The sequence below is a fragment of the Polypterus senegalus genome, chromosome 7 (genome assembly GCF_016835505.1).
Source record: "Polypterus senegalus isolate Bchr_013 chromosome 7, ASM1683550v1, whole genome shotgun sequence".
In the NCBI taxonomy this organism is placed as follows: domain Eukaryota; kingdom Metazoa; phylum Chordata; class Cladistia; order Polypteriformes; family Polypteridae; genus Polypterus; species Polypterus senegalus.
This window is the reverse complement of record NC_053160.1, coordinates 117,684,517-117,710,751: the sequence shown is the minus strand read 5'-3', so window position 1 is coordinate 117,710,751 and position 26,235 is coordinate 117,684,517.

Below are 26,235 nucleotides of genomic sequence, written 5' to 3'. Positions count from 1 at the left end.
CTCTAGTTCAATATCTACAGTATATACTACAACTCAAATTCCAAAAAAGTTGGGATGCTGTGTAAAATATTAATAAAAACAGAATACAATGATTTGCAAATCTCATAAACCCTTATTTTATACACAATAAAATATAGAAAACATATCAAATATTTAAACTGAGAAAATGTACCATTTTAAAAAAAGAATAGTTATTTAGAATTTGATGGCATCAACATGTCTCAAAAAAGTTGGGACAGGGCCATGTTTACCACTGTGTAGTATCCCCCCTTCTTTTAACAACAGTCCATAAATGTCTGGGAAGTGAGGAGACCAGTTAATGTACTTTTGAAAGAGGAATGTTTTCAATTCTTGACTGATATAGGGTTCTAGCTGCTCAACAGTCCTGAGTCATCTTTGTTGTGTTTTTCGTTTTGTGATGCACCAAAGGTTTTCAGTTGGTGAAAGGTCTCAACTACAGACTGGCCAGTTCAGCTCCCAAACTCTTCTACTACACAGGCATGCTATTGCAATAAATGCAGTATGTGGTTTAGTATTGTGTTGCTGAATATGTAAATGTGTATGTGTATGTAAAACCTTCCCTGAAAAGACGTCATCTGGATGGGAATATATGTTGCTCTAAAACCTGTACATAACTTTCAGCATTGATGGTGCCTTTCCAGATGTGCAGGCTGCCAATTCCATAGGCACTAAATCACCCCCATACCATCAGAGATGCAGACATTTGAACTGAGCGGTGATAACAAGCTGGATGGTCCCTCTCCTCTTTAGTCCAGAGGACACGGTGTCCATGTTTTCCAAGAATAATTTCAACAGAAGTTTTCCACTTTGCCTCAGTCCATTGTAAATTAATTTTGGGGTAGAGAAAATGGCAGCATTTCTGGATCATGATCATATATGGCTTTATCTTTGCATGATAGAGCTTAAACTTTGCATTTGTGGATGGCAAGGAGAACTGTTCACAGACAATGATTTCTGAAAGTGTTCCTGAGCCCATGCAGTGATTTATATGACAGGATCAGGCCTGTTTTTAATGCAGGGCCTGAAGATCATGGGCATCCAATACTAATTTTCAGCCAAGTCCCTTCCGCACAGAGATTTCTCCATATTCTATGAATCTTTTGATGATATTATGTACTGTAGGGGCGGCACGGTGGCGCAGTGGTAGCGCTGCTGCCTCGCAGTTAGGAGACCTGGGTTTGCTTCCTGGGTCCTCCCTGCGTGGAGTTTGCACGTTCTCCCCGTGTCTGCGTGGATTTCCTCCAGGCGCTCCGGTTTCCTCCCACAGTCCAAAGACATGCTGGTTAGGTGGACTGGCGATTCTAAATTGGCCCTAGTGTGTGCTTGGTGTGTTTGTGTGTGTGTCCTGCGGTGGGTTGGCACCCTACCCAGGATTGGTTCCTGCCTTGTGCCCTGTGTTGGCTTGGATTGGCTCCAGCAGACCCCCGTGACCCTGTGTTCGGATTCAGCGGGTTAGACAATGGATGGATGGATGTACTATAGGTGATGAGATATTCTAAAGTCTTCACAATTTTATGTTGGAGAACATTATTCTGAAATTGTTCTAAAATTGGGAACGCAGTTTTTTGCAGATTGGTGAACCTCTGCCCATCTTTACTTCTGCAAGATTCTACCCTTCTAAGATGCTCTTTTTATACCCAATTATGTTACTGACCTGTTTCCAGTTAACCTGAGTTGTGAAATGTTCCTCAAGCTGTTTCTTTTTAGCACCATTTAGTTTTCCATCCTTTTGTTGCTTCCCATCTCAACTTGTTGCTGCTGTCAAATTAAAAATGAGCTAATATTTTTTATGAGATAGTAAAATGACTCACTTTCAATATTTGATGTTTTCTATGTTTTATTGTGAATAAAATATGGGTTTATGAGATTTGCAAAATATTGCATTATTTTTATTTACATTTTACAGAGCATCACAACATTTTTTGGAATTCACATTCATTTTACATTATTTTGTGTTTTATCTGACCATTATATCTGTGTTCAGGGCTTGTAAATGGAAGTGTAATATTCAAAAATGTATTGAATTTAATTAGTTTGAAAAAAGGTCTCATACATCACTTTCAGCAGAAGGAAATAAAACTAGACACATGGGACTAGTGTTAATAATTGGAGTTTAATGATTTCCTTAATGCATTTAATGACGTAATTTTTCAAATGAGACAGATGACAAAGCACAGTTATAACTTTTTAAAAAATGAAAGCTGCCCCTTAGATAACATGTGTGTATATAGTATCATGAGATATGCAGTATTACTGAGTTTGAATTTAAAAAAAAAAATGAGACAGGGAAGTATCAAAATAATGCAGAAGCACGTAGCAACTTAACCTTGCCAACAATACCAACAGTCATAGAGAGAAATACAAGAAGGCTTGGTCATCACAACTATAACAGCAGAAACAGTAGGAGCTGACACTGTATCATTCCCTCAGAGAAAATGGCCCAACTTATCCTGAGACTGCTTAACTCTTACTTTCACTGTTGACTCCAGATTAGTAATGTCTAAACCTATTCTTCCAGACCAAATGTCTTCTACTGTACAACATGTATTTGTCTAATTGCTATCTACAGTGAATGTTATATACCCATTAACGTTCATACAAAAACATGTCATCTAGTGATTTCTATAGCATTATTCAGTATCATCCTGTGTAAAAGAGAAATCAGACAACAGCAAAAAGGTTTGGGGTTTCCGGCCCCGTATACTGAAATATGATCCACAATAAATTATTACACAAGTCAAAGTACATGAAAACAATATTCCATATGCTTGACGGCCAAAGATGGCGTCAGCGGACATTTATGTAGGAGGGGCCGGAAGTGGAGGAATGCTGGGAAGGAGCCATGGTGGAAGATGGGATTGATGACATCATGAGTAGTGGACAGAGGAAGGGCGGAAGTAGCGTACTGCAGGAAGCTGTAGGAGAGAGGCTCATGGCGGTGCATCTTTTCTTCTGTAAGAAACAAAAGGAGAAAGGTTAGTACCCCGCCACTACCTGCTGGCATATGTCTTCCCGAACGTTTAAGGTCCGTCCGCGGCCCTCTACTCGCGTGTGACACGATCCACAGCCCCCCTCCCCCCCATAGCCCAGATCCGTCAGGTTGGGGCGGACCTAACCGAGAGGTCGTGAATACGAGAGAGGGCATCGGCATTGGCCTGAAGGTTGCCACGACGATAAGTGACCGCGAACTTGTATGGCTGCAAATCCAGAAACCACCTGATGACTCGGGGATTTGACTCCTTGTGTAGTGACATCCACTGAAGAGCAGCGTGATCAGTCACCAGAGTGAATTTGCGACCCAACAGGTAGTAACGTAAATGTGTCACCGCCCACTTAATGGCCAAGGCTTCCCTCTCCACTGCTGGTACCTGGTCTCCCGGTCCAACAGTTTCCGGCTTAGGTACATCACGGGGTGCTCGACACCATTGATACTTTGGCTCAACACGGCGCCTAGGCCTGTGTCCGAAGCATCGGTCTGGAGAATAAAAGGTAGACCAAAATCAGGCGTTCTCAATACTGGTGCCGATGTTAGGGCCTTTTTCAAGTCACTGAATGCACGTTCCGCCTTGTCGTTCCATACCACGTATAAAGGAGCACCTTTTTTCGTTAAATCGGTCAAGGGTGCTGCTCTTTCAGAGAAACAGGGCATGAACCGGCGGTAGTACCCTAACCCCAAAAAAGCCTGCACCTGTCTCTTGGTATTCGGATGGGGCCACTCCAGGATGTCTTTTATTTTGGAACATTGTGGTTTCACCTGTCCTCGTCCCACTAGGTAGTCTAAATACTTGGCCTCCTTTAGCCCAAAGAAACACTTACGGGGGTTTATGCGGAGGCCGGCCTCTGCTAGTGTCGCGAGGACAGCGGATACCTGCAATAGATGCTCCTTCCAGGTGCCAGAATAGATGACTACGTCATCCAGGTAGACGGCACTATAGGACTGGTGGGGCTTTAGCACTCTATCCACCAGACGCTGAAAGGTCGCTGGGGCCCCGTGCAGTCCAAATGGGAGGACCTTATATTGCCAATGTCCGCTAGGGGTACTGAAGGCAGTTTTCTCCTTGGCAGATGCCGTTAAGGGAATTTTCCAGTACCCTTTTGTCATATCAAGGGTAGTCAAATATCGAGCCGTACCCAGGCGTTCAATAAGGTCATCTATCCGGGGCATCGGGTAGGCATCGAACTTGGAGACCTGGTTTAGACGTCTGAAGTCATTACAAAATCTCCAGGAGCCGTCGGGATTAGAAACGAGGACAATAGGACTGGACCAGGGACTATGGCTCTCTTCAACAATATCCATGTCCAACATCTGTTGAACCTCAAGTTCCACTTCGGCGCGTTTTGCCTCCGGGAGCCTATAGGGTCTCTCCCGGACGACAACTCCGGGTGCCGTGACAATGTCGTGCTCAATCAGTGAAGTCCGGTCCGGTGACTCGCTCACTACTTCGGGAACGGCCAGGGTCACCTGGGTTAATTCCTGCCATTGTAGGGGTGTCAGCTCGTCACTGAGGTTAAGGGCAGGCGTGCACGCGAATAGGAAGAGGGATCTACGAGTGTCGGGAGACTCCTCCCTGTCTTTCCAAGGTTTTAATAAGTTTACATGGTAGATCCTCTTGCTCGGCCGATGATTTGGTTGTTTAACCAAATAATCGACGAGTCCCTTTCTCTCCTTAACCTCGTAGGGTCCTTGCCAGTGAGCCAGTAGCTTAGAATGGGAGGTAGGAACGAGTACCATCACTCGATCCCCCGGGTGGAATTCCCGGAGGACTGAGTTACGATTGTAACACCGGGCTTGCGCTGCCTGCGCACGAGTCACGTGGTCTTTTAGGAGTGGCCTGATTTTATTGAGCCTGTTGCGAAGTTGCGCCACATACTCCAATATATTGGTGGAGGGTAGGGCCTCTGCTTCCCAACCTTCTTTTATTATATCTAATAGTCCTCCGGGTTGTCATCCATATAATAACTCAAAAGGGGAGAAACCCGTAGAGGCCTGGGGTACTTCCCGGTACACAAAAAGCATGAGAGGTAAGAGCTGGTCCCAGTTTCTACCGTCCGCGTTGACTACCTTGCGTACCATCTGTTTAAGCGTCTGGTTAAAACGTTCCACCAACCCGTCCGTTTGCGGGTGATAGACAGACATCTTCAGGTGCTCAATACAGAGTAATCTGGCCACCTCCCTGAATGTATCCAAAGTAAAGGTTGTACCTTGGTCCGTGAGGACTTCTCTGGGTATACCCAATCTAGAAAATAGGTTGACTAATTCCCGTGCGATGTTCTTCGTGTTAGTGGAGCACAGGGGAACTGCCTCTGGGTATCGGGTTGCGTAGTCAACCATGACCAATATATATTTATGGCCATGATTTGAGGGTTCCAGGGGCCCTACTAAATCCACCCCTATTCTGTCAAAGGGAACATCAATTAGCGGAATGGGAACGAGAGGAGTGCGGTCCCTCCTAGGTATCTGGCGAATCTGACACTCCGGGCAGGATTGGCAGAAACGCCGGACCTCCTCATTGATCCCGGGCCAGTAAAAATGGAGCTTTATTCTCTCCAAGGTTTTCTCGGCCCCGAGGTGGGAGCCTAAGAGGTGAGCATGAGCTAGTTCGCGTATCTCCTGCCGGAAGGTACGCGGGACTAGCAGCAACTTCCCACCTCACCCTCGTGGGTCACAACTCGATACAACAGATCATTCTCCATCACAAAAAAGGGCTCGTGTGGTATGGAATCGTCAGCTTGTGAGCTGCCGGGGACACCGATAGCATTCCGGGCAAACCTCAGGGAATCATCATTCCGCTGTTCTCTTTTGAATGAGGCAGGCGTGGATCGAAACTGATGATCCAGGCTATTCAGAGGGTCTTGTGAGCTGGTGACAGGAAGAGTTCCCTGGCTCGTGCCCTCCCCGGCAGATACTTCTGGGTCAGGGTCCATCGCCTGAGAAGCGTCCCCCCGTGTGCCTGCGTCATTAGGCTCTGCCCGAGAGCACGGCGTGGGGACCGCGGGAAGGGTGCCTCGCCCCTTTATAAACAGACCCAGCGAGGCCCCGGGAGCGGTGTGTAATTTACCACAGTTTCTCTGCGACCTGTCCTGTCCCAAAATCACCGGAAAGGGGGGTTCAGGTAACACAGCGACCAGCAAGCGAGTCAACTCCCCTTTCCAGGTGATGTAGCAGTCTGCGGAATGATAAGACCTGGTCTCCCCATGTACACAAGTGAATTGTAGATGCTGGTTTAGCCACTGTTGCGGTAAAACATAACGGCGAGCGACAATGGTTATGTTGCTGCCGGAATCAAACAAAGCCACCACCGAGTGCCCATTTATTAACACCACTCCAGTATTAGGGCTTGCCATGGGATGCGACGGGGCACAGTACCTCTCAGTTGTAGCCCAAGTGCAGTCCATAGGCTCCGTGTTTAGCGGGCACGTAGGTAGCAGATGGCTGACCTCCCCACACTTGAAACAGCGCGGGGAGGCCGGTTTTTCTTTGGGTTTCGGCGGCGCTTCTGCAGCACATCGAGTGGGTTCGGGGGTGGCGACACATCCCTGTTGGTTCCCGCGAGCTTGCCTTTCCGACCCCCCAGCTCAGAGGACCGCAAGCTGACGCTCGAGGACTTCCAGGAGACTCTGCATATCCTTGAAAGGATGGCGCCAGACCTGCTGGCCGAGGAAACTGGGCATAGCGTTGACCAGGCCCTCACAGGCCACCTGTTCTACCAACTTCCGGGCTTAGGGACCCTCGGGCCATAACCAACACCTCATTTAGCCCAAGAAGTCGAAGGCCTGTGCTCGGGCCGGCTTGTCAGGGTCAAACTGCCAGTTCCTCCATTCGCTTGCCTGCTGGCCCGGCGTGATGCCGTAGCGTGCCAGGATCTCCGCTTTTAGGAGGTCATAGTCCGCGGCCTCCTCGGGGAGGTCGTAATAAGCCCGCTGTGCGGGTCCCTTCAGGTAGGGTGCCAGGATGGACGCCCACTCGGACCGATCCTTTCAAAGATGCCCAGATACGACTCGACGTCATCCGCTTCCGATAAGGGAACAAGAGGTGGAGGCGTCGGTCGAGGTGGATCTGGTCTTACCGTCTGCGCGGCGGCCAACCTGGACTTCGTCTCCTCTAATTCTCGGTTTGTTGCGGCTTGCGCTAGCTGTAGGGACTGGATCTGCGCTGTCATCCCTTGCAGCACGGAGTTCAGGTTCTGTCCTTCTGACATTATTTCAGACTGTCTATCCTGCCAACTACGCCACTGTAAAAGAGAAATCAGATAACAGCATAAAGGTTTGGGGTTTCCGGCCACGTATACTGAAATATGATCCACAATAAATTATTATACAGGTCAAAGTACATGAAAACAATATTCTGTATGCTTGACGGCCAAAGATGGCGTCGGCGGACATTTATGTAGGAGGGGCCGGAAGTGGAGGAATGCTGGGAAGGAGCCGTGGTGGAAGATGGGATTGATGACGTCATGAGTAGTGGACAGAGGAAGGGCGGAAGTAGCGTACTGCGGGAAGCTGTAGGAGGGGGCTCATGGCAGCGGTGCATCTTTTCTTCTGTAAGAAACAAAAGGAGAAAGGTTAGTACCCCGCCACTCCCTGCTGGCATATGTCTTCCCGAACGTATTAAGGTCCGTCCGCGGCCCCCTACTCGCGCGTGCGTGTTACCTGCTACTGTATATTTCAATGTGGATTTAGCAATTTCTAAACAGAATGAGATCAAGAGCATACATAAACAAAGAAAGAGTACTTTGAAATGAACAGATTCTCTCTCTCCCTTTGTCTCCAGTTGAGCGTCGACTGCTGCCTGATGACTCTGACTAACCTGGATTTGGTCAAGTGGCTTCTATTGTTCTGGACCCAGGAGTATTTCTGGTGCTAGGGCATAGCCTGTTGAAAGCACTTCTGATTACTAATCCCAGCAGCTCCCCCTGGTGGCACCCAGAGAACCCAACAGGGCTGTTCCACGGCACTAGAACTCCCAGCATAGCCACATGTGTGTGGGGATTCTAGCCCAGGGATGCTGACATCTAGTGTATCAGGGGCGCATGTACTCCTGATAGGTTATCTCCCACTGTCCTTGCATCACACTGCACTCTCAGCCAGGTAAGGGACCCAAACCTGTTCCGAAAGGGATGTCAACATACTCATGTCCGTATTGGCATCTTGTGCTTGTCTCCTGGTTGAGGTAAGACAATCCATCTGGGAAAGAATCTTCACTCCACTTTGGTTGAGACACCCACCGACATGTGCCATCCCCACCAGTCTCAGCTTTTAAATCCCAGTTGAAGACTCAGTACTTTTGTTTACTATACCCTAGTTAGGACTGCTGATTAGATGCTCTTAGTGAATCTGTTAGTCATTTGCACAAAGTAAATAACCATGACAATAACTGTAAACTGTTAACTGATTCTACTCAATCCTCTTCCTCTTCACAGTATCTTGCTGTGGTATTTCTTGCTGCAACTACCATACTGTTAAGTAATTACTCCTACCCATGGGACAGACAACAGTGATACTGGGAGCCTTGGGATAAAATAAGGAAAGGATTCACTCTTCTTATATAAAGTTATAGTAGTGTGAGAGGTAGGGTGGGTAGCTATTTTGCCTAAGTCTCAGAACTATACCTGACATTGTCTACATCTTTCTATTATAACTGACTATTATTATCCTAATGCCCAGAACAATAAAAGATTTATATTCACCAGGAATAGTGCTGAGTGAAATTCTTGTATTCATCTCATCCATTGTGAAATGGCCATATTGCACCTATAATATTAAAAGGACTTATATTTTACGGATCTGTTTATTTTAATTAAGGTTTATCAATTTGGTTATGGTGAGAGGAACTTTTTCAGAATTAGGTGGTGTTAAAAATATCATTTTTTATCATCCTTTAAGGATAAGCGCTGGAGCTGGTGCTCAGTGTTCACATTTGTTTAAAAATTGCATTCAGAAGCTTAGGCACATGACACAGCCAACAAACTCAGATGAAATGTTGTCTCAAAATGCTGGAGCCAAATTCGTGGGAGGATAACTGAGTTACCAAAGTGAACAATTCACAAAATGGCATTGTGAAAATGTAACAAAAATTATAAGTACAATGATTAATGTCATTTATCAAAAACTAGTTATGCTTGTGATTCTCAAAAGAAAACAAAACAAATGACTTTAAGAATTAGGATAATTAGTGGCAATGAAAACAAGCTAGTATTAGGACATTTTCATAATGTTTTTGACTTAGTATTGAGTTTAGCATTTTGACTTCATTGATCGGTCTGTTAGCTTTTTAATACTCCAAGCCCTGCTTGTTTTTGACTATGATTTTGTAAATCCATTATTTGTTTTCCATCTCCCCATACTTGCTTGCACTTTTAAAAATCCATCCAGAACATCAATTATTTTCTAATTGTTCACAACAAAAAATAGTGAATAAACAAGCACTGAGAACACCAAAATCTGCATTCTAAAAGGTTCTGTATACACTTTTTTGTGTTATGAAATCTGTGTATTAATGCGTTGAATGTGTTGGCATATATATGCAGTATAATACAGGTAGTAGTTAAAATGTATAATATTGGATTATTTTAATTCCCTGATCATTTATCAGGTCCTTTAAAAAGATGTCATTTAGCCTGGAAAATGTTCTGGTCAAAAAAAAAAATTAATACAATTTTTTTTTCAAATCAGCATTCATTTATCTAAAAAGACTTTACATTAGGGTTACTCCATTTTATAGCAACTCCACCCAGAAAGAAGAAGAGGCGTTCTGGCTAATTGCCCTTTCTCTTACCTGCAGCTCTGAGAAGGGCATTTGCACAAGTAAGAGCCTAAAAGACATGCCATTCTTTAACTAATTCATTTTCCAGAAATTCAAGCAAATGAATACTTAGTATTTCAATTTAAATTTGGCCATTGGTCAAAATTCACTGCTTAGAGTAGATGAGGAATAAAGGCTGAAGTTTACCACTTTTATAAATGTTTAAAAAAAGCTAAGCATTTAGCACACAATTTGAAACTCATTTAAATCTCTTGTGAACAGACAAAAAAAGCCAATATGCAAATAACACAAGGCACAGAGGAATTACGTGCCTTTTAAATATATTCGGCAAACACATTCACCATTCAGACAGTTAAGGTTGGGTGTTTGCAATCTTTCTCAGAGCTGTTTGTTCACGAAAAAGTGTACAATTTAAACATATAAATTTTTTAAATATTCCAAAAGCATGGAACTAGACAGAAATGGAATTAATGGGACCACCGGCTTCATCTTACTAGGATTAATTTACAGTATCCAAGAACGGCATATCATTGTTCCACTTCAAGTCATTATTTTTATTGTAGGACTTCTGGCAAACATTTTGATTATCATGATTGTTCATTCCAAGGACAGTCTGAAAAATCCCAAAAATATGCTAATCTTTCACCTTTGCATCGCTGATGTCTGCGGGCTTCTTACCTTCTCTCCTTATTTCATTACAAGATTTTGTCTGGCCAGCCCTGAACCTATTACTTTGAAATGGTGTCTTGTTCAATATTATGTTCTAAATGTTTTTAATTGTATTGAAACTTGGATGATAACATTTATGGCAATTGATAGGTTTTTTGTAATCTGTTACCCTTTTGACTATCAGATGAAGGTCTCTAACCATCACATTAATTCATTTGTGGTGATCTGTTGGATCACAGCTGTGATCTACCCCATGTTTTATGTTTTTCCTTTTTCAGGTCATGACTCGTGTTACTTGGTCACATCCTATAGTTTTCTGTGCACTGGGGCTTCTTTAGAGGCAAGTGTATGTGTGCCATCTATCACTATCTTTCCTAAATACTATAGACTGCTGATGCTTGCTATTCATTTGATGGGTGCTCTTTTAATTGTTGCCCTGTCATACATTAAAATATATAGAGCAGCACAACATGCTCGATTAGATGAATCTTCAAAGAAAGCAATGAACACTGTTGTGACCCATGGCATTGTGCTTTTTATCTTCTTTGCTAATGCCTACATACTGTTCATAACAGGATGTTTAGAAACAAGCGATGCCCCCAGTGGAAGTGTTCTCACTGTTCTTCGTCTTACAGCAGATTTACTTTACCTGAATGTTCCACCCACCATGAATCCTATAATCTACGGTATACGGAATGAGGACATGAAAAAGGAGATATTGCGTCTTCTAAGGGCCAACGCAAAACTCATAAGACCGTTGGTAAAGTAACTCATACAACTGTGCTTGGGAATGAAAGATAGAAAGATTTCAAATTGACAAATGTAAGACTGTAAGATTATATTGGTATACAGTGTATTGTACAGTATCTAATTGTGACTGGAATATTCTGAGCAGAAGTAATTATATATGCTATATGCCAAATTGTTATATTTCCTAAATAATTAATAGCAATGGAAAATTGCACTTGTTAATGTATGTGTCCAGATGTCATTTTGATTTTTGTTATTATTTATTTAAATGTGCCTTAATTAGTTGCTTTAATGGACCACTCTGTCTTTTTTAGTAAAACAAAAAGTAATTTTCAAAACAACAATTATATATATATATGTAACGATTTTTAAAAAAGTATAAATTCACTGATTACTGAAGCCTAAAATGTATGCATTAAAACCTGAAACACTTAGAGAGCCAAGGCGAGCAAATGAAGAGATGACTGCATCAATCACAGCCTTGAAGCCCTCTTATGTGACAATGTCGATCCTAAGAAGACACACATGCAGTTACTGCCAGGTAGTGTGTCTTACAACTTTTATTACATGTGCCTGAATTATAATCTAATTAAGTAACTACTCAAATCTGTAATTAGTATTTTTCCTGAGAAACAAAAAAAAATATAAGAGGGAGCAGTCATTTATTTGTTATAATGCACGTTATTTATAATACACACACATTATGATATTTACTCTGTTTAGATGATTATATTTTAATTTCTGTTTCACATATGCATGGCAAATTTTTTCTGATTACATATTCACATAGTTACTGAATTAATGAATTAAAGAAGAATTGTTATAAGAAGGTTTGTACTCTTTAACATACCATAACATAAGTGTGCTCCATAGAAGAACTTATTTGTATGCATTTATTTATTTATTAAGCCTTTTTTTATGCAATTTTTCAATACTCTGATTTATTAATCCCTCTGGTGAGTTTTACTATTCTTCATAAATTCATGTTATGTATATATATATATATATATATATATATATATATATATATATATATATATATATATATATATATATATATATATATATACTGTATATATATATATATATTCATATTCACGTTTTTAAAATAAGTTACTCCCAGACCAAAATAGCTTCCTCTTTATATATATTATAGTGATGCACTTCAAGATATTGAGCAGATGATATCCCAATAATTTTTGTTTTTTACTTTTCTACTAAATACAAGCCTCCATTTGTCCATGTTCACCTTGTCATCTTGATAAGCATAATGTCACAGGCAGATGATGGCAGCCTTTGATCAGTATTCTCTGTTATGTGGAAAGAATGGCAAACCTTTAAAGAAGAAGGAGAATAAAGCTTAAGCTTACTTTTTTTATAAATAGTTTGAGCATATTTTGCTACATTTGATGATATTCTTGCTATTTTGATGTTTAACAAATTATCATTCACATTTTAAATTACATTGTACTACTGTTTTAGTAATATAACAATATTTAACATTGACATTGGCAAAGATAATGGAAAAAAACATTTTGTTAATACTGTATTAATGTAAGACATAATGCAATATACTGCTTACTGCTAATGTACAAAACTGTATATCATCAGTAAATTAACAAAAGTTTTTCAACTATTCTTACAAGTTAGTGCTTTATTGTTTGTTTTATGGCAATAAAGGTAATAAACATAAAGATGTAACAAAATTTATTTAGCAGCATATATTGAATTAAATACATTTTGGTTTGAAGAAAAGTGGTCATTTTTCATGTAGGAGTAGCACTGACATCACAATTGCCAGACTGAGCAGTTTCATGCCCTAACTGTAAAATCATTGTAAATTAAACAAATGGCTAAGTGTGACTCTAAATTGTGGTTGATATTTCTTAAAACTGTGCCAGGTTTTGCAATGACCAAAAAGGGTGCTCTTTTCAAAGTTTAAAAGCATATACTGTAGTAACAGTTCAATTCACATACAGTATATTTACAGTTCCTTTAACCATTCAGTTCTATTCAGTTACCTATAAATGTGGGCTTTGGAAGAGTGAAGCAAAATGGTACCTTTTACTGGCTAACTAAAAAATTACAATATGCAAGCTTTTAGGGCAACTCAGGCCCCATTCTTCAAGCAAGATGTAATGTTTTTAGTTAGCCAATAAAAGGTGTCGTTTTCACTACATCCATAATGGCTAATATGGTACAACACCCTAGTAGTACAGGCGGAGGAGGTAAAACAGTCTGGCTTTAAAACATACAAAAGCACAAATGAATATCCAAAGATCATGTGACAAGACAATTTCCCCTCAGGGATTAACAATGTATTTCAAATCAAAATCAAATATCAGAATGCAGAAGCAGTATATCTTGTAGTGCATTAACTTGAAATGTATCCGCCTAAAACAATGGATCACTTCTGTGCTGGGTGAAATTATGAAAGCCTGCTATAACTACTGTTGAAGTGAGACTGGGGTTGAGGAGGTGAAATGGCCAGAGGGTAGGGTAACAAATATTGGATAACAGTTTTCTATGATTGTGCAGAATTTTGACTTTGATTAGAGAATAAAACTCCAGTCTAATCTGGCCACCCTGCTGCCTATTTTGAGATGAATAGAATTTAATAATAAACTAGGGGTCCAAGCCCCCTAGTGCCTTCGGTTCCCAACCCCAGTTGCGGCCAGAATATTAGTAAAATCTGTAAATGTACAAAAGAAAAATTATTATTTATTGGAATGAAAATCACAAAATTCTCTAAATATATAAAAGAAAAATTAATTATTATTAAACTGAGTAAAAATCATGAAATGAGAATAAAATATTTACTCTCTTATCGATTGGAGTATTCCTGTTAAACTGAGGTCCACTATGCTCGATGAGTATTTATAAGACACAAAATAAACGATCCAGTCGTTTTAACTGACATTCTTATGGATAAAAAAACTTTTTTTAAAAAATGACTCATTTAAATAAAAGGAAAAATCACATGAAAACTAAAGTGGTATGCAATGGGTCATTGTAACTCGACCTTCAGCTAACTAAATCACCTAAATACAAACACTGGGGTTATGAATAGATAATTGTTTTAGTAGTTTGTTCCTGTGAAAGAAAGTTTACTCGATCAAAAATAAAAACCAGAACTTTCTTTCTTGATATTTTAGTTTATAATTTAAAAACAGAACAAGAATCTGAAAATCTAACAACATCACATTAAAGATCGATAAATTCATGAAAAGAATGATACTGAACATATATATGCAAGTTTTAAAATAAGACAATTTAAAGCATGACAAAAAAAGTCACATAAAATCGTTGCACTTTTAGGCTTAGGATTTTATTTATATAGAGTAGATTAATATGATTAGTTAGTTCTAAAAAAATTCTGTCTCATTCCGTTCAAGGATGAAAAATGCAAAGCTGATCTGAGGAAATATGGAGCACAAAACAGAAACTAATCCCGGAAAGGTTCAAATCCATCAAGGAAACACTGATGCACATACACAACCAGGGCATTGTAATGTCATCAATCGAAAAAACATGCAGGTCTTTGGGATGCAGGAAGAATCTAGAGCAGCTAGAACAAAAGACTTACAGAAGTGGAGATAAAAATGCAAACTCCAGAATGAAAACAAAAACCCCAGAGTAGTGAGATATCAGAGCTAACCAATCTATTTCTTTGCTTTCCAAATTTCATATACAGTAACTAATATTTATACTAGTAAAGAAAATCATATTGTGCCCTTTGTAATATCCATCCCTTGATTAAATGTCAATTAATACAAAACAACACACTTGAAAATCTCCACATATTATTAATCGAAAATACTGTAACATCTTAAAAAAAGAACACAAGTGAGGTTTCTGAGCAAGTGGGGTTAGAAGATCATGGCCTTTAAATATGTGAGTCTATGAAAAAGGAAAATGATGTGTGTTGTACTTGGAGTAATCTAAAAAAGGCACCATTTACAAAAATAAGACAAACTTGAACAGAAGAAAAAAATAAAACAAAAACACAATTAACTGTCCTGCTTCAGAGTCACATTGACTGTATGCTCTGTTGGAGAAACCAGGCCATCCTCTGCTTCTAAGGGAATTCTCCGGGGTTTCTAAACCAGCAGAAGGATTTGGTCTTTCCAGTGGATCCTGGTGCTAATCTGGCTATTTGCCTAATTGGCTGCATTAAGTATAACCCCTTACTATCTGACAACTATTTGGGCACTACCAGAAGAATTTATTGTAGAGTGACACATGAAAGCACATAAAAACTCCCTCAGGTTTAATGAGAGTACTCCTTCTCTTAAATTTGAATATCTAAGACTAGAGCATAGGTGGAGAGCAACAACATGGCTAATGTTAGTAGGTACAGTATATAAAAAAACACTTTTTATGGCCCTCTCTCTGACTAGTAGATTAGTAGATCACAACATAAATAATCTCCGTGTACTGTTTAGAACAGAGGCTTTTCAAACAAATGGAAATTCTGAACCAAATATACCTACAAACATTAGCAGTGCAGATTATATGAACTACTTTAAGGATAATATTGTTCCCAGATTTCAGCATTCTCTCACAAACTAAATACTACAGTATCGAACCACATTTCCTCTTGCATACACCACTTTAGTAATTTAAACTTAACAGCAGAACAGGTAGTCTAATCTTTATTTCTAAATTGAAACTGACTACCTGTCCCTTATACCCAGTTCCAAAAAAACTAGTGAAGAGCTTAATGGCTTAGGAAGCAACCCTTCTTACCATTATCAATCGGTTGTTACTGACTGACACAGTTTCTAATGCACTAAAAGTACTCATGCTTTTCCATTTTTGACTTTCATTCTAGCACCTCCAGCAGTCAAATCAATGTTTATTATTGGGTCCTAACTGTAAAAATTACTACTCTTTTCTCATTACTTGTGCTGTTCCTTCATCTTTTAAAACTGCTGCAATAACCCCAATACTGAAAAAACCTGGTGCCGATCCGACTAATTTCAGTAATTTTCATCCTATTTCTAATTTACCCTTCATTTCCAAAATTGTTAAAAAAATAGTGGACATTCAACTTCAATCTCATTTATCTCAAAATAATCTGTATGAACAGTTCCAGTCTGGTTTTCGTCCCCTCCATAGTACAGAAACGGCACTTATCAAAATTACTAATAGCCTCCTTATGGCAGCTGATTCCGGTTTAATTACTATTCTCATCATCCTTGATCTGAGTGCAGCCTTTGACACTATTTGTCACACTACATTTCTTAATAGATTATCTTCGATTGGCATTACCCACACTCTACTAGATTCGTTCAGATCCTACCTCTCAAGCCACACTCAGTTTGTTCAGCTTAAAACTTTCACATCCCAACCCACTGCTGTTACTTCAGGTGTGTCCCAGGGCTCTGTCCTGGGGCCCCTCCTTTTCATTATGCACCTCCTTCCCCTTGGAAATATCTTTCGTAAATATAACATTAGCTTCCACTGTTATGCTGATGACACCCAGCTCTATCTCACTAGCAAACCTACTGCTTCCTTTCCACCCTCCTCGCTTATTGATTGCATAGTAGAAATCAAATCCTGGTTCTCTTCAAATTTTCTTAAATTAAATAATGACAAAACTGAGGTTCTCCTCATTGATACAAAATCCACATTATCCAAAACTGATCATTTTTCATTTGTTATTAATAATTCCTCTGTCTCCCCTTGTCCACAGTTTAAGAGTCTGGGTGTCATCCTTGACAGTACTTTATCCTTTCAGTCCCACATCAATAACATCTCCTGGTCTGCTTATTTCCACCTACGTAACATTAACCATATTCACCTCTCCCTCACTCCCCACACCACTGCTATCCTTGTTCATAGCCTTGTCACTTCTCGTCTGGATTCCCTTTTCTTTGGTCTTTCTCACAAATCTCTTTATAAGCTTCAACTGGTCCAGAATTCAGCTGCCTGCATCATTACTAGAACCCCCTCTATTCACCATATCACTCCCATTTTTCAGCAGCTTCATTGGTTTCCAGTTCAGTTCCAAATTCAATTAAAAATTCTTCTGTTAACTTTTAAGGCTATCCACAACCTTGCCCCTCCATATCTGTCTGACCTCCTCCATGTTGCCATTCCCTCCTGCACCCTTAGATCCACTTCCTCCATCCACTTGACTGTCCCCTTCGCCCATCTTACCACCATGGGGAGCACAACATTCAGTTGCTCTGCTCCCCAGCTCTGGAACTCACTACAATCTGAGCTTAGAAATAATGATTCATTTTCACTTTTCAAATCTAAACTTAAAACTCATTTGTTTAAGACTGCTTTTTCTCTTTGATTACAATTGCTCTGTCTGATTTTAATTTTTCCATTTTAGTTTTGTTTATAATGTGTGTTTTATCTATTGTTCGGTGTCCTTGAGTGTTTAGAAAGGTGCCTACAAATAAATAAAATGTATCATTATTATTATTACAATAAGAGTGGACCCCCAGCATGACCTTGGGGATTTCATTCTTCAAGGTCTGGGACTCCTTGTCTCACCTGCATCATTATAACATGAAACACACACCCTGAGAGGAATTGAATAAGATAGTTCATATAGACATATGTCAGTTATGTATAAGACAATTGGCCCATTCAATGGTTGTAGGTGGCACATGTTGAGGTTTGCATCGATGTCTGTAAGCACATCAGCACTTACCTCTTGTTTTGGTGTGGATGACAAGTTCCTTTGTAGTTCCAGCACTTTTCTCCCATAGGTCTACCATTGCTAACTGCTGGCAATTGAGCTGTAGGACCACTAACTAATATAGATGAGTTAAAAATTATATTAGCTATGCTAGTTGTTGAAGAAACACCATAGAAGGCTGACAGAGGTTTGATGAAACATTAGTATCTCTGCTTATTAAGAAATGCATTCAGAGAAGAGTTCCCCAGATTGACACTTTACTGTTTGTTGTACTCTTGTAAAAGACATTTCCATTAAAATTATATCCATCTGACCAAAAGAATCTCTCCTATGGTACATCTTCAACAAACGTAAAATTATTGTCATTCTGGGCATTTTCCAAAACCTAGTAGAAAGTTTAGGGTCCACTTGTATTAGATGTACTGGGATATGGCTAGTCTTTTGATATGAATTTATTTTTGATAAACAGACCCAGTACATAGACTTGAATTCAATAGTTTCAACAATTTATGTGCCCACCTTAAATGCGTCCTCAGTGAAAAGGCTTTGAGATGGCACTAATGACATCAACATTAGTCCAGGACAACCTAACTACATTTTTCAGCTTATGTAGTTAAATGCTGTGTGCAGTAATATCCATAGCTGTACTAAAATCTACAGCAAAGTCATGGTAATGTCTACTGCATGTGTTTTTAAGGTGGGGACTAGAATATTGCAGATATTTAAAGCTACAGAAAGGGTAAATTCAAAATTGTTCCTTAACTGTTTAGAATACTAATATCTAAATTTGATTTTTTAATAATGGTTAGAGTATTCCTACTTGGATGGACTCAAGCATATGGTGATTCAATGAAATATTAATCATTATGCCCAAAAGCAGCAGTGCAGATTCTGTAAGTGATTTTTTTAAGCAAGCAACATGGACCTAAAAAGAAGTACAACAAACAATTTCAATTTCTGTCATAAACTTAAATTGACTGATACACAGTAAATGGAAGAAGTTACATCCTAAAGTCTATCTCTACTAAATATGACTGCTGAATCTTCATTACATAATCTAGTGTCAACTGGTTTATTATTTTTCAGGTTAACTGTTGTTCTAAATAAGATATGACTGTTGTTTATGTTTTCATCTGTTACTAAGAGTAGTAAATTGAACAATGCTTTCAGTTAATGCATACTGGTATATTTTCAACTTAAAAACTGGTAAATTGTTTTTATTACTCCCAGTCAAATGTTTGGTATTTGAAATAAATAGAACGTGTATAATCATTAAAGAAGAGTAAATCCTTTTTAAATTAAATCACTTTTTTTAACAAGTAGATACTTCTGAAAGCTGCTTTACATTCATATCATGGTTATTTCTTTGATTTTCTATATTATAATTTCTAAGCTTTTATTGAATTATTGCCTTTATTTTCCTCAAACTGTAATTTTTGTTTTCTCCCATTCTTACAAAAAATGCATATAAGACATATTCATAATCATAGCTCATCAACAGTGGAGCACATTGTTACACTCCTAGCTGGACTACCTAAGAAAGGCATACATGGCATAGGAATTTAAGGGGTTGATGCATCCCCATCTTCCAAGAAGCCAGCCTCCTTGTCTTTTCCTACTAGGACTACCCAGCCTTCTTTACATCTTTGCCATAAGTGTTGAGAAGAGACTCACCATGCCACTAACATAATTTGCTGTACAGAATGGACCATTTCATATTACTAGGCAACTCATCTTTACCAATCTTGTATTCCACCTTAAGTATTAGAAGCAATTGCATCATTTGATAGATGGGGCCTATCTTACTCCTCAGCCATTGTCACTCTTAAAAAGTCAAGCTCCTCTAAGATTCATTTTTTTTGGTAGTTGATTAGAAAATAGCTGAAAAGCTTTTCTGAAGCAGTTTCCACCCACTTAGTTATATCTGGTAAATGCAAACGTTTTCCTGCTTTAAATTGAATCCCTTCATCATCTCCAATTTAATCATCCTAGTATTAAAGCAGAGTGAAGACCCAGCAGATCGTACTAGCTAAGACTCAATTTCATTGATGAATTATGATCCAAGAGTAACGGCCAAACATTTTGTGCTAGATATTCAGTTGGGAACCCACTAATTAATCTATCCTGACCTGACAGGATTTGTCCACTATCATCAAGTGGCAGGCAAAAAACACGATTCCATCCATGACACTGAGAAAGCCTTCAACTCCTAGGCTGAACCTTCCTCTGCCAAGTTTTAAACTATATGGAATTTAGACAAGGATTTGTCAATATGAATAAACTGCCATATTCCTTTTTCATGGGGGCCATTCTTACAAATTCAAATATTCCCCATTCAGATTTTTAAAGGTGCCAAGCAGGGAAACCCTTTCTGCTCGCTCCTGTTGCCCTTGAACCACAAGCTGTTGCCCTCTGTTAGTAAGAGTTAATTACTCCAATCTCCACTTATGGCAAGCATCCCCATGAAATATTTCTTTATGTAGATAACATCTTGCTTTATCTACTGTATGTAGTGCCTACACTAACTTTCCTTATATATTGAAACTGTTTAAAATATTTAAAGCCTTAATAAAAGCCTGTTCATAAAATCATCTGGGCAAATTCTGTCATGATTGGCTGTTTTTTTCAGAAAATTAATCTTTTCAAATATTTTTGAGGTTTCTGATGTTTGTTTTGTTTGTGGTTGTTTTAAAGAGTATTATTTTTTTGAATTTCCCACCCATATATATATATATATATATATATATATTGTATATATACAAGGTTTAATATATGACCATGTTTGTGAGTTGTCACGCACACATGCTTTTGTAAAATCAAAAGAATGCATTTAATTAATAAACTCCATGGTTTTTAAATCATTCTTGATGTCAACACGCAAATTAAAATAATTATATTCCCAAGGCCACAGTACGTAATTTGTCTTCAGTTGCTAGCAAACAATGCCATGAAGCCAACTAAACTGAAACGTCACCCGACTACAAAATACCTAGAGTATGCAAACAAATCAAAGGATTTTTTTAGGTGCAAAGGTCAGGAATATAGTTGCCAGAAGAGTCAAATGTGTAAACTTACAACAATTTCAGAAAAAACACAAAAAAGCATCTTAACTGGTGGCTCGGCAGATTGTTACAGGCACAAAGGCACATACAGTTGAGATATTGTTAATTCAGCAATAAATTGTGTCATTTCGACACCCACTGAAAGGACTTCTACTTCTTTAAGGAGGTGCATGGAATGAACATCGGGTGAGGAATTTTTCACACTACGGAATGATTTCCTTATAGAAACAGGACTGGATCCTGTAAAAAAAAAGCGTTGCAGTTTATAGTGACGGTCTAAAAGAGCTGAGTTTCTGCTAGAATAAAAGCTACCAACGGAAATGTCATAGCTACTCACTGCATGCTGTATTGGTAAGCACTTGAATCCAAAGTTATGCAACCAGAATTTCATTCAGTTTTGAACCTAGCTGTGACTGCAATGAATTATGCTATGTCATGACCACTACAGTCATGTTTGTTTGGCCAACTTTTCAAGGAAATGGGTGCTGATCTTGATGCAGTGCTGTTTCATTCTGTAGTGTGGTGGCTTTCCAATGACACAGATTTGCAGTGGTTGTTTGAGCTACACAGGAAGCCTTCAAGAGATTTTAAGAGATGACATTGCAGTTTATAGCAAAACTGGCCATCTAGCACTCCTTGGCAGATAATGCCCTGTGCAAGTCCCTTCTCCCTGTCCTTTTATAACATAGGTGTTCCAGCAAGGTAAGGGCTCTGGCCATTCGCCACAACTTGAAGCTGGGAAGTGAATCAGGAGAATCAGTTGGTGAAAGGAAAAGAGGCTGAAGGTTCAAAAAAGAGGAATAGGAGGTTAAGAAACAGAGGACAGTGATAATAAGGTGGGAATTTAGCTAGCCCCCCTCACTCGATACACAGGGCAATACATGAATGAAGGGCCATACAGCCATCAGCAATTAATTGTCCGCTAGTATTCTTTTGATGAACCATCCATTGTGAATGTATTTTCATACTATACTGTAGATTCCTTCTTTGTATGACATTGGTTTCCTTACATTTTGCTCAGGGATTCAAATATGCCTCCAAAGCACCCTTCATCTTTCAAACACCATTGTACTTTCACTTATTTTACTTCAAACATTTATTTTACTTCAGCAAGTACGCCAATAACCACCAATTACATTTGATGCAATCAACGTACATCTTTAGAGTTCTCACTTGTACTGAAACCACCTCCACTGAAATATCAGACTTGGTCCAGATCCTTGTTTCAGTGTTTGTAATTAGTGTAAAAACAGCATCAAGATGATGGTAAAAAAGGTGATCAGAAATTGTGTGAGAGGTATCTATTACATATTGGTTATACTCACTGTCAATCAGAATTTGTTTGAATCTAACTAGGGAGATGGATAGATAAACATATATCAGTAACAAAATCAGTGTTGTGTTCACCAGTAAGAGCCAAGTTACAAGGTGATCCATGTAGTCCAGTCAAACTCAACCCACAAAATCTACAGTTGCAATTACAGACTTGTGATGTTTGGGTGGTCTCTCTTCTTTGCTGGATTCAACCACAGGAGCAGCTTTAGATAACATACAATTGGACCTTCTATCAGAGGATGAGCGATGTTCCTCAATTCCAGTTCAAATTTGTATGTTCTATATTTGCATTACAACCCCAATTCCAAAAAAGTTGGGATGCTTTGTAAAATGTAAAATAAAACCCATATTTTACTCACAACAGAATATAGAAACATTTTAAATGTCGACAGTGAGACATTTCACAATTTAATTAAAAATATTAGCACATTTTGAATTTGATGGCAACAAGAAGTAGGGACAACAAAAGACTGGAAAATTAAATAGTACTAAAATGAAACAGCTGGAGGAAAATTTTGCAACTCATTAGGTTAATTGGCAAAAGGTAAGTAAAATTATTGGGTATAAAAATAGGACCTTAGGGAGGCAGAATCTTGCAGAAGTAAAGATGGGCAGAGGTTCATCAATCTGCAAAAAACTGTGTCTACAAATTGTGGAACAATTTCAGAATAAAGTTCTTCTACATGAAATTGTGAAGACTTTGAATACTTCATCCTCTACATTACATAATATCGTCAAAAGATTCAAAGAATCTGGAGAAATCTCTGTGTGCAAGGGACAAGGCAAAAAATCAATATTGGATGTTCATGATCTTTGAGCCCTCAGGGGGCATTGCATTAAAAACAGACATGATTCTGTCATGGAAATCACCACATAGACTCAGGAACACTTCTAAAAATCATTGTCGTGCCATCCACAAATGCAGGTTAAAGCTCTATCATGCAAAGAAAAAGCCACATGTGAACATGATCCAGAAATACCGCCATCTTCTCTAGGCCAAAGCTCATTTAAAATGGACAGAGGCAAAGTGGAAAACTGTCCTATGGTCGGACTAATTGAAATTGGAAGTTCTTTTTGGAAAACATGGATGCTAGACCAAAGAGGAGCGGGACCATCCAGCTTGATATCACCGCTTAGTTCAAATGTCTGCATCTCTGATGGTATGAGAATGCATTAGTGCCTATGGAATTGGAAGCATGCACATCTGGAAAGGCACCATCAATGCTGATTTAGAGCAACATGTGGACAGGATTAAACATGAATACATTAGATGGTTGGCTCAAGTTGGATGGTTGGGAGACAAAGTCAGAGAGGCGAGATTGCATTGGCTTGAACATGTCCAGAGGAGAGATTCTAGGTATATTTGGAAAAGGATGTTACAGGTAGAGCTGCCAGATACAGTAAAAGGAAAAGAGGAAGGTCTAGGAGAAGATTTATAGATGTGGTGAGAAAGAACATGCAGGTGATGGGTGTGACAGAGCAAGATGCAGAGGACAAGAAGATATGGAACAAGATGATCCATTGTGGCAACCCCTAATGGGAACAGCCAAAAGAAGAAGAAGAAGGAGAAGAACAACATATGATCCCATCCAGACAATGTCTTTTCAGGGAAGGCTTTTCATATTTCAGCAAGACAATGCTAAACCGCATACTGCATTTATTACAACAGCAAGGCTTCAAAGTAGAAGAGTCTGGTTACCGAACTGGCCTGCCTGCAGTCCAGACCGTTCACCAACTGAAAATATTTGGTACATCATGAAATGAAAAATGTGATAAAGATGACCCTGGACTGTTGAGCAGCTAGAATCCTATAACAGTCAAGAATTGGAAACATTCCTCTTTCAAAAGTCCAGTAACTGGTCTCCTCAGTTCCCAGATGTTTATGGACTGTTGTTAAAAGAAGAAGGATACTATACAGTGGTAAACATGGCCCTGTCCCAATTTTTTTCAGATATGTGGCTGCCATCAAACTCAAAATGACTTTGTTCTTTTCTTGAAAAGGTACATTTTATCAGTTTAAACACTTGATATGTTTTCTGTGTTCTTTTTTGTATAAAATAAGGATTTCATGTGGAGAATGACAAAGTTGAATGGAAGGAAATGATATGGAAGAAGGACCTGCCACATCAGAATTTGATTTGAAGCTGCATGTTCTCGAAACCGAAATTAAGGGAGATACTAAGCAAATAACTGACCACCACTTGGTGCTGAGATTGCTGACCCCGAAGACCAAAAAAATATTGATATTCCCATATCAGAAAGACTTTAAATTGGCCTGGTAGGGTTGTGTGCTTCAGCATGTCCTGCAATTGTCTGTAGTGCTCTCTAGAGTTTGTTCCTGATTTATGCATCAACTTGACTGGGATAGGCTCCTAAAATGTCATCCATGAAATGAAAAGAACTTTTTCAAAGTGGATCGATAGATTCGTTTTTGCAAATTACTAAATATTTTTGGAGAAAATTTACCAATTAACAGTGCTATTCAACCTGGGAAAAAATACACATTTTCAAGTAAAAATACAATATTAAATAAGTTTACACTGTTATATAAAATGTCTGTATTTCTTCTCTTCTACCTTTTACCTCTTGCCATTAAGGCACAATAAAGCAGTTATCAGTAACTAAGGTAGACACACAATTTTTATTTACTATATTTAAGAAAATAAAGTGATTTGTAAATCTTGTTAATTCTTCAAACACAGCACACGGTATTTTTATTAAGAAATATTACTATTGCAATATTTTTCACAAAAGTTAAGGTTTAGTAAAGTATATTTTTCTCATTTGCTGTGTCTACATTTGAAGTTAATATTATATCATTTAAACACTATAAACAATGCAATGAGCTAATTATTCATTAGATACATAATATTTTGTATTTATGAATTTAAAAAAATACATTCAAAGCAAAAAGCTAAGAAATGTTAGACTTGTTCCTTTCATCTCTTAGGGTTTGTCATCCTTTTCACAGAGAACAGAGAATGCTGATCACAGATTCCCCGTCAGCTACTGTAGCTCTGTGCTTATTAAAATGACAAGTGGAAATGGAAGGAACCAGCCTTGTGATTGGTAGAAAAAAACTAATTGTAAAACAATATATTATGGCTATCCAACAGCTTGTCATCTTTAAATATTATTATTAAGGGGGAATTTAGTCTTTTACAGAAGCTCAAAAATGATTAATACAATTAATTAATACAATATTAGACTATAACAACAACCCTCTATAAATACACACAAAAATTACAAAAAATAAGAAAATCTTGGACTTAACTAAAGATAAGAGAGCAGTTCCTGTAGGTCACAAAATCAACATAACCTTTGTGGTGGACAGCTGGGGCTCATGCCCATTCGGGACTCCTGCAAAATGGAGGGATTGGGAGAGGAGTAGTATCTCCCCTGGAACAAGAGAAGGCAGCCACCTTGGTGGGTGTTGGGGCCACAGGAACAGATTTTGGAAGCTCAACAATGTGGAGACCCGTGGCTACCACCCTGGGGCGCCTGGATTGTTCCAGAGCCATGGACTGCAGCACTTCCACCACACCAGGAAGAGCTGTCAGACCAGGAAACAGATACACCCAGAGTGCTTCCGGGTGCCCATGCAACACTTCCACCACACCAGGAAGTGCTGCAGGAAGGTCATCAGGGAGCACCTGGAGCACATCCGGGTGCATTATAAATGGGGTTGCCTCACTCCATTCAGGGAGCCAGAGTCAGGAGGAAGAGGAAGGAGCTTGCAAGTGGAGGAGTAGAGGTGGCAGCAGACTTAAGAGAAGTAAAAAAGGACTGAGCATTGTGAGTTTGAACATTGTGCAGAAGAAGAAAATAAAAATGTTAACCTGTGTGAGTGTGCCCCTTGTGTCTGTCTGTGCTGGGTTAAGCATTGGTATAGCCCCATCTACTGTCACACCTTGCAATTACTATGTGAAAATATTCACAAGAGGAATAAATGTTAGGATTATTATAAAGATCTTCTA